Source organism: Papio anubis, chromosome 4 (assembly GCF_008728515.1).
Source record: "Papio anubis isolate 15944 chromosome 4, Panubis1.0, whole genome shotgun sequence".
NCBI classification, from domain to species: Eukaryota; Metazoa; Chordata; class Mammalia; order Primates; family Cercopithecidae; genus Papio; species Papio anubis.
The window spans coordinates 127118913-127124912 of NC_044979.1; the positions used below are offsets into that span (position 1 = coordinate 127118913).

Sequence of the window (6000 nt, forward strand, 5' to 3'; positions counted from 1 at the left end):
TCCTGGTTCCTGCCCAGATTTCAAATTGTGACATAGATCTGGGCCCACAACTCAGGTTAAGTAATAACTCTCATACCTGGACCAAGACAATAAAGATTGTGACTCTTGTACCTAGGCTTAGAACAGTGGGTACATGTTCCTGACCCAGCTCCCAGGTGATATGACCCTCCTACCTGGTCAGTTCTCACAGTTACCTATGTTTGGATTCAGGTCACAGGCATAGTGATGACTCTCATACCTGGACTTATCCACACAAAAAATGTTGACTCTTATACCTCAGAATAGAAAATCAGGTAACATGAAGGGTCCATACCAGAATGAAGGTCTCAGAGCTGATTGTAACTTTCATGCGTATCATATAAAGCTCTCCAGTGGTACAGAGGTGTCATATGACCCAGCACACAGCTATGATTGTGACCCTCATATGTACACCAGCTGACCAGTAGAATTGTCAGTCTACCACATGAATACAGCCCACTGTTGTCTGGTCTGGCTGGAACCTTGATCCAAAAGTTGGAACTGTGACCCTCATTATGTGAATGCAGTCCACAGGCTGGATGGTGACTCATACCAGGATTAAACACACCTAATAGGCTGTGATTTTTCTAGCAAGGCACAGTGTGCGGTATGATTGGGGCCGTCATGCACAAATAAAGTCCAACATTAAGATTGTGACTCGTGTATTTGAACCCAACTCACAGGACATGTTGACTCTCATACCTGGAGCTGAGACATGTGCTGGATTGTGAATCTCATTTGTGGATTTTACTGAAGGTGTGATTGTGACATATACCTTTGTCTAATATCTGAGTAATGTGACTCTCATGTGTGGGCCCAGCATGCATCAGATCGGGTTGATCTGATACATACACCCGGGCCAAGCACTTAGGTGATGTGACTCTCCTGCCAGGGCGAGCCCTGTACTATGGAGGATTTTAACATATTGCCGTACTCAGCACCTAGGTCATGTGATTTTTCTTCCTGGTTTCTGCCCAGAGTTCAAATTGTGACATATATCTGGGCTCAAAACACAGGTAAGGTAATAACTCTCATACCTGGACCAAGACAATAGAGAGTTTTTGCCTCTTGTGGCTGGGCTTAGGAACAGTGAGCACATCCAGGGTCTCCTACTTGTACAAAGTACACAGAAGAGTATGACACTAACAGATATCATATAAAGCCCTCAGGCTGTACGCAGAGTGTCATAGCAGGGCTTAACACAGAGTAAGATTACCCCTCTCCTGTGTACACCCAGCTGACAGGATTGTCACCCTCGCACATGGACAGAGACCACTGGTGAGATCCTGAATCTCAGTTGTAGACAGAGGAGTCTAGAGTTGGAATTGTGCCTATTGTGTGTAGATCCAGCCACAGATAAGATGGTGACTCATTTCTGAACTCAGCCTACAGGCAAGGTGATAACTTTCATACTTAAACCCAGCCAGTAAGAGAAGCATTGGCTCTTGTGCCTGGGCCTAATTACGGAGGCCATGGGCAGTATCATGGGATTATATCACCACTAAAGTTTCCGAGCAGACTCACACATACCCTATGGAACTCTCTGTGGTACAAAGAGTGTAATAACAGGGCCTAGCACACAGGTGAGATTGTTACCCTGCTATGTACACCCAGCCAACAGTAAGGATTGTGTGTCCTCTACATAAGCATAGCTCACTAATGCGGTTCTGAATTTTACATCTGAAGGAAGTTGAAAGGTGACATTGTGACTCTCCTATGTGGATCTGGTCCACAGTTAGGAGGGTGACTCTCAAACCAAGATTCAGCAAAACTGTGAGCATGTGGCTACCCTACTGAGACGCTGTTCACAGGTGGAGCGGAGGCTCTCCTTCATGGATCTTGTCCATGATTGAGAGTCAGTCTCTCATACTTGGACACAACTCACAGAAGGCGTTGACTCTTACAGCTGAACCCTGAAATGCATGGGATTGAATCTTATTCTGTAGAGACGCTTCCTGTAGGTGTAACATATACTTTTACCCAGCAGCTGATTGATTTTTTCTGTCGTATGGAAGCCTAGCCAACAAATGGAGTTGGGATTATGAAATATACCTGGTGGGCCAGGCCCTAGGTGATGTGTGAGTCTGACCTGGGCTCTGCCCACAGAGAACATTGTGACATGTCTCTGGGCCCATCACTTAAGTGATGTGACTCTACTTTCTTATGTTCTGCCTCCATTAAGGATTTTGACATGTCACTGAGCTCACCAGTTTGTGATATGGCTCTCTACTGGCTGTGCCCTGCTAACCAAAACAATTGTGACATATAGCTGAGCCAAGCACCTAGGTAATGTGACTCTCTTTTGCTACCTGTGCCCTTTCTACCTAAGGGATTATAATGTCACTGGGACAAGCACCCAGGTAATGTGACTGTCCTGCCTGTGGCCTGCCTACACAGGGCATTGTGTCCTATCACTAAGCCTAGCACCCAGGTGATGTATCTTCTTTTTATGGACTGTCAACAGAAAGAATTGTGACATATCAATGGCCCATCACCCAAGTGATATGACTTTGTTGCTTTCTTTTCACACACAGGTAGAATTGTGACTTCTACCTAGGCCCAGCACACAGAAATTATAATGTCTCTCAGATGTAGAACCAGCCAATTGGTGAGATTTTGACTCTCATAGATAGGTTTAGGGCAAACGATAAGGTCCTGCATCGCCTACTTGTAGAAAGGTTACAGAAAGTTCCTACACACGCACACATATATTATGAAGTCCTTGGCTGGCACAGACAGCGTCATAATACAAACCAGAACACAGGTGAAATTGTGACTTTCATAGGCACACCCAGCAGAAGATTAGGATTGTCACTTTCATACATGGACAGAGCCTACTGGTAAGCCCCTGAATCTCACATGCTGATTAAGTCCACAGTTGGAATTGTGACTGTTACATGTAAATCTGGCCACAGGTGAGATGGTGACTCATTTCTGGACCCAGCTCACAGGCATGGTAAGGACTCTAATACCAAGACCCAGCCAATATGAGAGATGTTTACTTCAGTAACTAGGCTTAGGGCAGCAGGTAACGTCTTGGGTTTCTTACTTGTACAAAAGTCAAAGAGCCTTACAACACGCAAGCATATTATACAATGCCCTCAGGTGGTATAGAGAATTTCATAACAGGGCCCAGCACACAGATGAAATTGTGACTCTTGTTTTACACTCAGCTGATGGTAAGGATTATCACCTTCCGCATGGACACAGCCCATTGTTGAGGTTCTGAATCTCACAGCTGGAGGCAATTGAAAGTTGGATGTGTGATTCTCATACATGGATCCAGATCACAGGTAAGATGATGACTTTTGAATCAAGATCAAACACCCTTGTGAGGCTGGGTCTCCCCTATCAGGATACTGTTTGCAGATGAGGTTGGGTGTCTTATGCACAGATCCAGTCCACAGTTGAGATTGTGACTCAGGTGCTTGGACAGAACTCACAAGAGGTGCTGATTCTTACGTTTGGAGCCAGACCATATGCGATATTGTTAATCTCACCCCTGGACCTTTCTGCAGGTGTGATTTTGACTCATACCTTTGCCCAACACCTGATTGATTTTACATTTCTGCCTGGGTTCAGACTAAATATGAGATTGTGACATACAGCTAGGCCAAGCACATAGGTGATGGGACTCTCCTGTCTGGGCCAAGCTCTCAGAGGTGATTTAGAAATATCTCATGCACCAATCACCTCGGTAATGTGACTCTCCTCTCCTGCCTGGGCTCAGCCCACAAGGGGCATTGTGACATATTACTGGGTTCATCACCTTGGTGAGATGACTCTCCCCTTCTTCCTGGGCCCCACCCCCATTTGGAATTTGGACATATCCCTGGGCCTATCACCTAGGTGATATGAATCTCCTCTTTTGCCTTGGACCTGCTTACGTGGGGAATTGAGACAGGTTACTGGGCCCAGCACCTAGTAGATGTTACTATCTTTTTTGCCTGGATCTTGCTTACAGAAGGGATTGTGACAAATCAGTGGGCCAAGCATCCTGGTGATGTGGCTCTTCTGTCTTAGCAGTGCCTATATATAGTTGGGATTGTGACATATACCTAGGCCAAACATCTGGGTAATGTAACTCTTCTTTCTTAGCCCTTTTCTCACAGAATATCATGATATATCTCTGTGCCCATCACCTAAGTCATGTGAGTCTCCTCTTTTTCCTGGGCTCTGTCCACAGGATAATTTGTGACATACTGCTGGACCCAGCACCCAGATCATTTGACTCTCCTGCCTTCGCCCTGCCCACAGAGGGCATTGTGACATATGAGTGGGCTCAGTAGCCAGGTAATGTGACCTTCCTGCCGGGACTCTTCCAACAGAAGGGATGTTGCCATACTCAGGCTCAGTATTCAGGTGATGCGGCTTTCCTTCCTAGTCTCTGCTTACAGGTGGTATTGTGACATATACCTGGGTCCAGTTCATAGGCATGATGATGACTATCATACATGGATGCAACCAATAGAAAAGATTTTGACTATTCTAGCTGGATTTATGACCATGTATAATGTCTTCAGTCTCCTGCTTCCGGTAAGATCACACAGTATGAGGAAGCTTATGCATATTCTATAATGCCCTTTGGTGGTACAGAGCATGTCATTCTGGAGCCCAGCACATAGCCAACAGTTAAAATTGTCAATCTCATGCATGGATAGAGTCCACAGTTGAGGTCCTGAATGTCACTAATAGACACAGTTTACAGTTGGAATTTTGACTGTCATATGTGGATCTGGCCCCAGGTAAAATGGTGACTTATTGCTGGACCTAGCTCACAGGCGTGGTAATGACTCTCATATCTAAACCAGTCAATAGAAGAGATGTTGAATCTTATCCCTAGGCTTGGAGAAATGAGTAAGATCGTAGATTCATATAAGAACAAAAGTTTCAGAGTGCATTGCAAGTCTTACACATATATACAGCCACACATGGTGCAAAGAGTATATAACAAGGCCCAGTACACTGTTGAGATTTTGACTCTCATATGCATACACTGCCAACAGTAAAGACTGTCACACTCCCACATGGACACAGCCCAATGTTAAGGTTCTGAATCTCACACCCAAAGGCAGTCAGAAGTTGGTATTGTTACTCTTATATGTGGATCCAGCCTTCAGGTGAGACAATGAGTCTCTGACCAAGATTTAGCACCTATATTAGGCTCTAACTCTCCTAATAGGTGCTGTCTGAGGTTTGGCTGTCATGCATGGATTCAATTTGCTGTTGAAATTGTGACTTGCAGCTGGGCATGGTGGCTCATGCTTGTAATCCCAGCACTTTGGGAGGCCAAGGCAGGTGGATCACCTGAGGTCAGGAGTTCAAGACCAGCCTGGCCAACATGGCGAAACCTCATCTCTACTAACAATGCAAAAATTATCTGGATGTGGTGGCTCATGCCTGTAATCCCAGCTGCTCAGGAGCCTGAGGCAGGAGAATTGCTTGAACCTGGCAGGCAGTGGTTGCAGTGAGCCAAGATCACGCCACTGCACTCCACCCTGGGCAACATGAGTGCAACTCTGTCTCCAAAATAATTAATTAAATAAATAAATAATAAGAAAAGGAAAGAAAAGAAAAGAAAAGAAGTTGTGATTTGCATTCTTGGACACATGAGGTTTGTAAAAGTTCACAAGGTGTGTACTTTCATACCTGGACCCAGAACACGTTCAGGAATGTAAATTCCATTCCTAGACTTTCTCACAGGTGTGACTGTGACATATAGCTTTGCCCAGCCAGAACTTGACTGATTTGACTATACTGTCTGAATAAAGCCCACAGTTTGAATTATGACTTATGCCTAAGCCAATAGCCTCAGTACGGTGACCCTTCTGCCTAATCCCTTCTTGCAGGTGGCATTGCGATATACCTCTGGTCTCATTTCCAGGTGATGTGATTGTCATCTCCTGCCTGGGCCCTGTTCACAAGGGGATTGTGACATATTGCTGAGGCCAGCACTTCTGTGATGTAATCCTTCAGACAGGG

At 45.2% G+C, this 6000-nt stretch overlaps 1 long non-coding RNA gene across 3 annotated transcripts; it reads left to right on the plus strand.

The window, feature by feature from the left end:
* Positions 1-2108: 2108 nt before the first annotated feature.
* On the plus strand, positions 2109-5341 carry LOC116274545. 3 transcript variants are annotated; one of them, XR_004183301.1, is made up of 3 exons: positions 2109-2626; positions 3192-3311; positions 4205-5341. It is a non-coding gene; the product is annotated as an uncharacterized LOC116274545 (long non-coding RNA). The 3 variants fall into 3 exon arrangements; XR_004183299.1 differs by lacking the exon at positions 2109-2626 and adding an exon at positions 2638-2974; XR_004183300.1 differs by lacking the exon at positions 2109-2626 and adding an exon at positions 2638-2858.
* Positions 5342-6000: the final 659 nt, after the last annotated feature.